The sequence below is a fragment of the Lolium perenne genome, unplaced genomic scaffold (genome assembly GCF_019359855.2).
Source record: "Lolium perenne isolate Kyuss_39 unplaced genomic scaffold, Kyuss_2.0 unplaced55, whole genome shotgun sequence".
Classification (NCBI taxonomy): Eukaryota; Viridiplantae; Streptophyta; class Magnoliopsida; order Poales; family Poaceae; genus Lolium; species Lolium perenne.
In genome coordinates, this window is record NW_027249013.1 from 299836 (window position 1) to 310682 (window position 10847).

The following is a 10847-nucleotide window of genomic DNA, read 5'->3' on the forward strand; positions in this document are numbered from 1 at the left end:
CTTGCCACCTTTTCCGCGAGGCGGTGCTTCCGGCGCGCTTGTATCGGGCCTGCGGGTGGTTCTTTAGATCATTGAGCCACTTGCGGTGGGGGTTGGTATGTGTGGTCTTCCACGTAACCGGATCCGGATGGGCCGGGCAGGCATGTCTCTGTACTCCTCATAGGTTTGCGGTGCGCGGGATCCGGCAGCGAGTGACCTCGGAGGTATGCTGCGACCCACTGCCGGCTCCGCCTCCGCGTCCGCGTCCTCTTCCGCCTCCTGGACCTCCGCGTTGAAACGCCATGGCGACCATCTCGGATCCGCCACTCTTACGGTCATCGTGGTTCTTGCGCTTATGGCTGCTGCTGCCGCCGTTGTCATCACGGTTCTTCTTTTGTTGGTGCGGGGGATTGCCGTGGCTGCGAGATCACCGCCTGCGTCGTCGTCGGCGGCAGTGTGATCGCTAGCGATGGTGATCATGTCATCCAACGTCAGTTGATTTGCATTGACCATGCAGGTTAGCTTGTGTCGCAGCAATCCTCCTCGCTGCAAGCCCCCAATGAAGGCGTGCATTGCCGTGCGGTTGTCAACGTTCTCGCACTCGTTTCTGCATGCCAACCATCGGGTAAGGAAATTCCTTGATGTTTCGCCCTTCTTCTGGATGCAAGCACATGGGTCGCTTGTTGTGGCAGGTCTCTTGTAGGTGCCCCTGAAGTGTTTCTCAAAAGCGTTCTTCAGGTCGAACCAGCAAAAGATGGAGTTCTTCTCGAGGTCGCTGAGCCAGATCCGGGCTGGACCTACAAGGTACAACTGGAGCATGCGGCAGGCGATGTTAGGGGTTCCTCCGGCGAAGGTTACAGCATTGTAGTAATCCTCAATCCAGGTATCCGGCCTTTCGGTGCCATCATAATGCTTCAGATTTCCGGGTAGCTTGAGGTTCATCCTTGGCTTTGGTTCCTCTCGAATCATCCTGCCAAAGCACTTCGGACCAATGTAGTCGGTTCTGTACTCGTTAAGGCGGTCCCGCGCGTCGCGCGAGCCGTGGCGAGGAGACTTGGAGCGAGAGCGAGATCTCCGGCCATTGCCTCCGCCTCCACCTCCGCCGCCACCGCTAGGTGGTGGTGAGGGAGACCTGCGAGGTGGGCGGTCTGACTTCTTGCTTCCGCCATCTGAATCTCCTCGGCCTTCCTGGTGCTGACTCCGGCTCCTGTGGCTGCCTTCGCCTTGGCGCTGGCTGCCCTGGTCGTTCCGGCGAGGCTCCGGGTCACGGCTCCGACGAGGCTCTGGGCCCCGGCTCCTGCGAGGTTCTGGATCGCGGCTCCGACGAGGTTCTGGATCGCGGTTCCGGCGAGGCTCTGGACCGCGATCTTCATTCCGACTCCTCCTGGGCTCAGGCTCATGAACATTGTTCTGATTCCGGCGAGGTTCCGGCGAGCGCTCCCTGTTTCTGTTTCTTGGCAGCACGTTATCGCGGATAACAAGCGCACCATGCCCTACGGGCCTGGTGTTTCCGGCTGGACTACGGCGGCGAGGGGGTCGCGGGTAACCGTTGGGTGGAGGTGAGGGGTTGCGGTATTTGTCTCTTCCGGAGTACATCGCGTCCTTTCCCTTCCTTGGATCCGACGGAGGCGTCTGTGACGGAACGGGGATCGGATTTGGGTGCTCCCTGGCCCTTCTTCTGCGCTCCGACGATCCGGTGTGCGATTCATCGTCCTTCTGCGCGGTAGATACACAGTTATCCGGATTGGATTCCAACCTGCGCGAAGTATCTGCCTTGTTCTGCTGCTGCATTGCTGAAGCGACAAGTGTGCGGAGATAGTTGATATCAACTTCTTCGTCCTTCTTCTTCAGCAATTCCGCAGCTTTCGCATGTTGTCCTTTGGAGTTTCCAGGCCTGGTGATCTCATGGGCGTGTTGAAGGGTATTCTGCGAGGCGGAATTGCTTCTCTAACAATTCGATCGGCCTCCGCTGCGCATAGGTCATCTTTACCTCCCACTCAGCCCTCATGCTCTTGACCTGCTCGAGTGTGGCAGCAATCTCGCGGTCCCGTCTCTCGAAGTTTTCCGTCTGTGCTGCATGATCTGCCCTTCCTATCCTTAACGCAGCTTCGGTATCGGCGAGCCTCTTGGCTGTGGCCAGCATTTCCTTTCTGGCGGTCTCTAGGGCCTCCAGATCTGCGGCGTCGCCCGGGGTTATAGGTGTGTTAAGAACTGCTCGCGCGGCCACCTCCTCTGCTGACAAGATTTCCTCCGAGGAGAATCCCTTTGGGGTCGCACTCGAGACATTGAGATCCTTGATGGGATGGTTGGGGGTCAGATTGGCTGACTTGGTCTCCGGATCCCGGTTGTCCCAGCCAGCTGCTACCGTTGCGAGAACCTGCTTGGGCTGGGCGGAGTCGACTTCAGGCTGATCGCCGTATCCGTACTCCCTTATCTTGCGAACAAAGTCATCAGATTCCGTGGACGGGGTGTCGCCGGAAATTGGGCTCAGATTGCCCAAAATCGACTCTTCAACCGGAGCTTCGCTTTCTCCGACAAGCTGAGCCTGATCCGGATCTGCGCCGCTTTCCGGTGCCTCTACCGCTCGGGACCAACTCCGTCTTCTTGAGGGGCGGTTCCGGCGGTATGGGCCAAGAAGTGTACGAAGTGGCACCTCTGCTTTTCTAACACCTGGGAAACCCAGGCGGATCTGCATTGGTCTTCCACCTTTGTTTCTGCTCGGGGCGGATTGGGTGGGCTTTGAAATTTCCGATCCGAGGCGGAATCTTCCTTGGGAAGCTCCTGCATCTCAGATCGGATCTTCGCGACAATGGCCCAGCTCACAAGTGTCGGTCGCGTCACGCGTTACACGAGTGGGTTTCCGTCGGAATCGACGGTTTCCCGATGAAGATGTGAATGCCGCCAATTGGGACGATGGAGAGCTTGACGGGGTTTGTCCTAGCCGGAATCCAGCACTCATCCGGAGGGACGATCGGCAGATTTCCGGCGTAAAGGACGCGCCCCACAGCGATGGTGTCGTCGTAGCTTCCCATGGCGGAACCCTCCCGGTTCCGGCCTCCGTACGCCACAGCCCCACGGTGGCGCCAACCGCGTCGTTGCCTAATCGACGGTACCTCGGAGGAGGGATCCTCACGAGGGGGAGAAGAAGTAGGGGCCATAGGGCGGAGTGCACACGGGACGGTGGTACGCGAGTTACCCAGCTTCGGAACACCTGCACGATGACAGGGCCTACTGCTGCTTGTCTGGTATTATCTGGGCGCTTTCGCGTTGTTACAATGAGTTGTGGTTGTGCCTCTAGGGCTCCCGGGATCCGGCTTATAAAGGCGCATGGATCTAGGGTTTACATGGAGAGTCCTAGCCGGATTACAGATAGCCTAGCTACGGTACAATATCTTGCCGTGCACGTCACGGATCCGCCTTCCATACACGTCGTACTGGATCCGGGTTCCTCATGGGCCTCCCTGGATCCGGGTCACTCCTAGGTCGGTACGGATCCGGCCTGCTGATCCTGGGCTGGACTTCTTCCTTCACGATCAACAGCAACTGGGCCGCCCGATGGGCCACATGCCTCATCACCGTCTGTGGGCCACCCGGGCTTGCCGGATCTAGGCACTGTCGATGGTACACCCATGAAGTATACCCACAACAGGATCAAAGATGAAATTACTTCACTTTCTCACGATCTATATAAATTTTAGTGTATGCACACATCCCCTCACACGTGTTGAAACTCTCGACCCCCAAAACGACTAACCCAAAGTAACAAACAAGTATGCAAAAAACACAAAGTTATTTTTGTTCTTACTGTTCGGTTTTGCATGGGCTATTTCATCCCGATGCTATCCAGGTCCTAGACGCCCCAGATACGGATGTCTACGATAGGGTGTTGGTGTCACATTAGAGAAGATACGGTGACGAAATTGATTATAGGCATCATCTAGAAGAGGGAAGTAGTTAAGAGTAACAACATGAATAAGAACAAGCTCCGATTGAGGTCGTTTAGAAAGCATTGAAAATCTCTTTGGGATCTAAGATGAAATTACTTCACTTTCTCACGATCTATATAAATTTTAGTGTACGCACATATCCCCTCACACGTGTTGAAACTCTCGACCCCCAAAACGACTAACCCAAAGTAACAAACAAGTATGCAAAAAACACAAGTTTTTTTTTGTTTTTACTGTTCGGTTTTGCATGGGTTATTTCATCCCGATGCTATCCAGGTCCTAGACGCCCCAGATACGGATGTCTACGATAGGGTGTTGGTGTCACATTAGAGAACATACGGTGACGAAATTGATTATAGGCATCATCTAGAAGAGGGAAGTAGTTAAGAGTAACAACATGAATAAGAACAAGCTCCGATTGAGGCCGTTTAGAAAGCATTGAAAATCTCTTTGGGATCTAAGATGAAATTACTTCACTTTCTCACGATCTATATAAATTTTAGTGTACGCACACATCCCCTCACACGTGTTGAAACTCTCGACCCCCAAAATGACTAACCCAAAGTAACAAACAAGTATGCAAAAAACACAAGTTTTTTTTGTTTTTACTGTTCGGTTTTGCATGGGCTATTTCATCCCGATGCAATCCAGGTCCTAGACGCCCCAGATACGGATGTCTACGATAGGGTGTTGGTGTCACATTAGAGAAGATACGATGACGAAATTGATTATAGGCATCATCTAGAAGAGGGAAGTAGTTAAGAGTAACAACATGAATAAGAACAAGCTCCGATTGAGGCCGTTTAGAAAGCATTGAAAATCTCTTTGGGATCTAAGATGAAATTACTTCACTTTCTCACGATCTATATAAATTTTAATGTACGCACACATCCCCTCACACGTGTTGAAACTCTCGACCCCCAAAACGACTAACCCAAAGTAACAAACAAGTATGCAAAAAGGACAAGTTTTATTTTTGTTTTTAGTGTTTGGTTTTGCATGGGTTATTTCATCCCGATGCTATCCAGGTCCTAGACGCCCCAGATACGGATGTCTACGATAGGGTGTTGGTGTCACATTAGAGAAGATACGGTGACGAAATTGATTATAGGCATCATCTAGAAGAGGGAAGTAGTTAAGAGTAACAACATGAATAAGAACAAGCTCCGATTGAGGCCGTTTAGAAAGCATTGAAAATCTCTTTGGGATCTAAGATGAAATTACTTCACTTTCTCACGATCTATATAAATTTTAGTGTACGCACATATCCCCTCACACGTGTTGAAACTCTCGACCCCCAAAACGACTAACCCAAAGTAACAAACAAGTATGCAAAAAACACAAGTTTTTTTTTTGTTTTTACTGTTCGGTTTTGCATGGGTTATTTCATCCCGATGCTATCCAGGTCCTAGACGCCCAGATACGGATGTCTACAATAGGGTGTTGGTGTCACATTAGAGAAGATACGGTGACGAAATTGATTATAGGCATCATCTAGAAGAGGGAAGTAGTTAAGAGTAACAACATGAATAAGAACAAGCTCCGATTGAGGCCGTTTAGAAAGCATTGAAAATCTCTTTGGGATCTAAGATGAAATTACTTCACTTTCTCACGATCTATATAAATTTTAGTGTACGCACACATCCCCTCACAAGTGTTGAAACTCTCGACCCCCAAAACGACTAACCCAAAGTAACAAACAAGTATGCAAAAAACACAAGTTTTTTTTGTTTTTACTGTTCGGTTTTGCATGGGCTATTTCATCCCGATGCTATCCAGGTCCTAGACGCCCCAGATACGGATGTCTACGATAGGGTGTTGGTGTCACATTAGAGAAGATACGGTGACGAAATTGATTATAGGCATCATCTAGAAGAGGGAAGTAGTTAAGAGTAACAACATGAATAAGAACAAGCTCCGATTGAGGCCGTTTAGAAAGCATTGAAAATCTCTTTGGGATCTAAGATGAAATTACTTCACTTTCTCACGATCTATATAAATTTTAGTGTACGCACACATCCCCTCACACGTGTTGAAACTCTCGACCCCCAAAACGACTAACCCAAAGTAACAAACAAGTATGCAGAAAACACAAGTTTTTTTGTTTTTACTGTTCGGTTTTGCATGGGCTATTTCATCCCGATGCTATCCAGGTCCTAGACGCCCCAGATACGGATGTCTACGATAGGGTGTTGGTGTCACATTAGAGAAGATACGGTGACGAAATTGATTATAGGCATCATCTAGAAGAGGGAAGTAGTTAAGAGTAACAACATGAATAAGAACAAGCTCCGATTGAGGCCGTTTAGAAAGCATTGAAAATCTCTTTGGGATCAAAGATGAAATTACTTCACTTTCTCACGATCTATATAAATTTTAGTGTATGCACACATCCCCTCACACGTGTTGAAACTCTCGACCCCCAAAACGACTAACCCAAAGTAACAAACAAGTATGCAAAAAACACAAGTTATTTTTGTTTTTACTGTTCGGTTTTGCATGGGCTATTTCATCCCGATGCTATCCAGGTCCTAGACGCCCCAGATACGGATGTCTACGATAGGGTGTTGGTGTCACATTAGAGAAGATACGGTGACGAAATTGATTATAGGCATCATCTAGAAGAGGGAAGTAGTTAAGAGTAACAACATGAATAAGAACAAGCTCCGATTGAGGCCGTTTAGAAAGCATTGAAAATCTCTTTGGGATCTAAGATGAAATGTAACATCCCAAGTGAGCTACCCTTTTAGTTTTGCAAGTTTGTGCATCATCTTGCATTCATGCATCTCATCATGTCACTTTTGGTTCTTACAAAAATTGCATTTGGATTTATTTTGCCTTTCATCTTTGATGTGTTGATTTCTCTCTCTCTTTGTTTTACCTCCATCTCACTTGAGATGTTCCAACCTTCAAGCCTACCTATCCTATTCCTAATACTTGCCTTACCTTTCAAAAAGGGTCATGCCAAAAACTCCATTCTTAGAGGTTACTATTAAACCTCCTCTCCTATATTTTCAGTTTTATAATTAATCAATAAAATAAGTATTTTTGTAATGAGGAAAATGGTTTTGTTTTGGTTACATATAAAACAACATTGGATAAAAGCTATTTACCAATCTCTGTCTTTGGTTTCACATTCCAAATTTGTTTTCAAATAATAAATAAAATAAGAGAGGATTTGGAAATAATAGAAAAGAAAGAGAAGAAGCCCAACCTGTGTTACCTGAACCGAAGGAGACCTCCTGTGCCTCCATCTTCCAGCACGTGAAAACACCACGGGCTGCTCTGTTGCCTGGTCACCTGCCCTGCTCCTCTATCTTTTCCCTTTCCTCTTCCCAAACCAGAGCAGAACCCTAGCTCCCTCTCGCTGCCGCCTCCTCCCCATCTCCCTTCTTTCTTCTTCACAACCTCAGGAAGATTCAGTTCGTCCGTAGACCAAAGAAAACCGGCCGGAAATCGCCGTCCCTGCCGTTGCTGTTCGCCGCCGTTCGCTGCGCCGAGCGTGGGGATGAAGCCGCCGTGGCGCCCTCTTCCTCCTCGCTGAACCGGAGCCGGAGCTGCTCAAGAACGCCGCCGCCGCCAAGACGTACCTGGTGCGCCGCTGTGCACGCCGACGACCTCCGCCTCGCCCCGCCGTCGTCTCCATCCTCCCCAACCTTCTCCCTTGACGTGGTGAGCCTCCGTCCGAGTTCCCTGTCGTTCTCCCGTACCTCTTTTTTTTCGCTTCTCGAGCTGACGCCGTCATCCGCGTATGTTTCCGCTGTTCGTCGCTGCAGTTCGTCGTTGTGCCACCAGAGGCGCAGCAGCGTCGATCTTGGTCGAGTTTTCCCTGTTCCCTTCAAAGGACCAAGCCCCTCTCTTCAATCATCAACTGGTTAAACGGCAGGCCTGTTTCATCTGCGCTGAAGGTGAGGGTTGAGATCGCTGTTTGTCGCCAGCGCGCAAGGCATCCCCTTTTTATTTGTGTGCAGTTCTGAATAGGTCCAGTTAGCTACTGTCGTGTATTCAGTTAGCTTTACCTTGCTGTTACTCTGTAGTTCAAAACGTGCTGTAGATCCACCTGCTATCTTGGTTGTTTGGCTATCTAACTATGCACAACATGAAACGACCCAGCAGCTTGCCTGCTAGTTTGTCTTCTAACGTATGCACATCCTTATTTTTATCGTCTCATGTTCCAGTTCTTAGAATCCGTCAAGTTTCAGTTAAAAGGATGACACTTTCTGCTATCTGTAGCTGTTCCAGTTTCAGATACATCTGTCGTGTTTCAGTTAAAAGTTTAGACAGCGTTTTCTTGTAAAATAGCTTGACATGTATCTGTTTTGTATCAAATTCGTTGCACAGCTCCTCTGATTCTATCTTTAGGAAATGGATCGATACATCCTTAGTTCAATTCCCAGATCCGGCCAAAAGGGGCCATTCTTTTTGCGTGTCCAGTTCAGATCCGGTGAAAAACGTCCAGGCCATCTTCCAGTTTTGCTCTCAGCATAGTTTATTTTCGTTTTAAAGTTCAGCTTCTAAAAGTTCATTTGATACTAAATCGACATCCTGGAATATTACAAAAGCGTAATTTACATGTTGCAAAATTGTTTCATCTTGTCATGCATCATTGGCATCATCCCTGCATCGGCCTAATTAAAAATGCAATTAGAACTAAATGTTATGTGAGGGTTACTTTCTTATTTCTTGTTGTTTGCAAGTGCCCCACTTAAAATTGCTATGCATGAAACCTATTGCACATCATGCATCATATTGTGCATTGCATTTCTTGTATTGATTGTGTACTCTCTCTTGTATGTGTGTTTGGTTCTTCTCGTTAGACGCCGGTACCGAGGAGTACGGCGAGGAGTACGACTACTACCCTGAGGAGGATCGTGCCGGTTTCTCTTCTTCTGACTTGACAGGCGAGCATTTTTCCCTGCTACCTATTTTCTGCTTTTGCCTCTTTACCTTACTGCTATCCTGGTGTGCCGTTCTTGTCACGTATCCTATCGCATGTCACCGATTGCAAGCCTTAGACCCATACATATATCCTATAGCTGTTGTTTGGTTACAGGGTCAGCCATGCGAGTCGTAGGCTTGCTTAGTACCGTTGTTATATGTTGTCACTATTATCGCTATCGCCACTGTTATCTAGTTGGGTTATATCTGTTGGAGGGTTCCGAGATACATGGTTATGGTTATATCTGTTCGATAAGATCACACCTTACTTATTCATGCTAATAATAAAATTGTTAAGTAGAGGCATCGGTGGGTCAGCTGATTTTCTTTTTGAACACGGCTCACTTGTGTCCACTAATATCTTAGGATCTTGAGTTCTTGTTACCTGATCCAAGACTGAGCGCACTAACCATACGTGGGGTTCAGTGGGCCCTCCTCGACCAATTCCGGAACTACTTCCATTGTCCAAGTGCCGCAAATAGTTTCTGGTGTGTTTACTCTTTTATCGCGTGCATGCCAGCCTGTTACTTCTTTAATTGGGGGAAGCCCAGTGAGCCTTGTATCCCTTGTTTCTGGTATGCACGTATAGGTTTGCGGCCTGAGCGTTTATCGCATGCTGAAGCGGGTCATTCGCCCCTGTGTGTGTTTTGACCCTCGGAAGCCGTGCACGCAATAGCTAGGTCCGCTTCGGAGACTCGGCCGAACTCCGTAACGGGTTTAACTTAGTTAGGTGGCTCTTGGACTTGGTCTGTGGTGAAGGGAGAGGTAGTGTCGGGATACTCTGCTTTGATCCAGTAGGGTTGATCGAGCGTATGAGACCAGTAGTGCACCCCTGCAGGGTTACAATCTTTTCGAAAAGCCGTGTCCGCGGTTATGGACGACTTGGAGAAGTGTCGCTTGATCATAGACAACTTTCACCCTTTATCTGCTAATTAACTTGTGTAGTAATTAGCAGAACTATAATAAAAACTGGTTAAAACTGTAAACCGTGTGAGTGCCTTTGCATCTTCTTCCTGTAGCATGTAGAAGGGGGAATGCATCGGATGAGTAATGTTTGCAGAGTTTTAGAACTGTTAGATGCACGCTCTCTTATCTATATCTTGCAGACGGAAAGTTGAGAGTGTCTCTATATGTTTTAGTGCAAGCTTTGCTGCCGCTAAACCCACCATATAGCCGGCGAGCGCAGCCAATATTCTAAGTCTCGCTGGGTACGCGCCTTGGTACTCACCCTCGCTTTTCCTCTCTTTTTCCGGCAACCGTTGGCCCGATGTTTGCAGGTACGACAGGTTTTGAGTATCCACCTGGACACTACTTTGTGGACTACGCTGAGGACGACTACGTCGAGTAGAGAGGACGCTCCTAAGGCAGCAGCCTGGGGCTTGCTGGATATGGATCCGACTGCTTTATTTATGGACTCTTAGTCCCATTTGCATCTTGTCTGTACTCAGACGTATATTCGCTTCCGCATGATGTATTGATGTATTGTTGGGACATGTGTCCTCTGAGTGTTATTTGCTATCTTGCTCTATGAGCGCTGCTATATACTTATTTAACTCTTTTGTGTCGTAGAGTTAATGTTGTGATATCATCTGTGATGCTATGCCCTTGTAACCTGTGCACTGTGCGTGTTTCATATCGAGTGCACAGGAAGGCGAGACACCTAGGCCTGGATGCGTGTACGCGAGGGGCACTAGTTCCGCGTCCGTATTCCTACTCCTAGGGTCAACAGCTTGGTACTCCGACACGGATACGTAGTCACGGGGGGTACTATGTCCGTGATGCGTATCTAACTTCGGGGGCCGACAGACTTGGTATCAGAGCATGGACTGCCTTTTAGGAGCCCTTGCGGCAATGACGTAGTCGTGTCTAGAACTAATACTTTAGTAGCTATGTAGGAAAACTTTATGCGCGAGAGTAGGAATTCTTTTTATTTCTTACCCACCCACCCTCCCTCTGGTAAGGAAGTGTAACGAATTTTACTCT

At 48.4% G+C, this 10847-nt stretch overlaps 1 long non-coding RNA gene across 1 annotated transcript; it reads left to right on the forward strand.

The window, feature by feature from the left end:
• Nucleotides 1-7205: 7205 nt before the first annotated feature.
• LOC127321289 (uncharacterized) lies at nt 7206-10452 on the forward strand. Its single transcript, XR_011750222.1, has 4 exons — nt 7206-7598; nt 7703-7834; nt 8744-8827; nt 10142-10452. It is a non-coding gene; the product is annotated as an uncharacterized lncRNA (long non-coding RNA).
• The last annotated feature ends 395 nt before the right edge of the window (nt 10453-10847 follow it).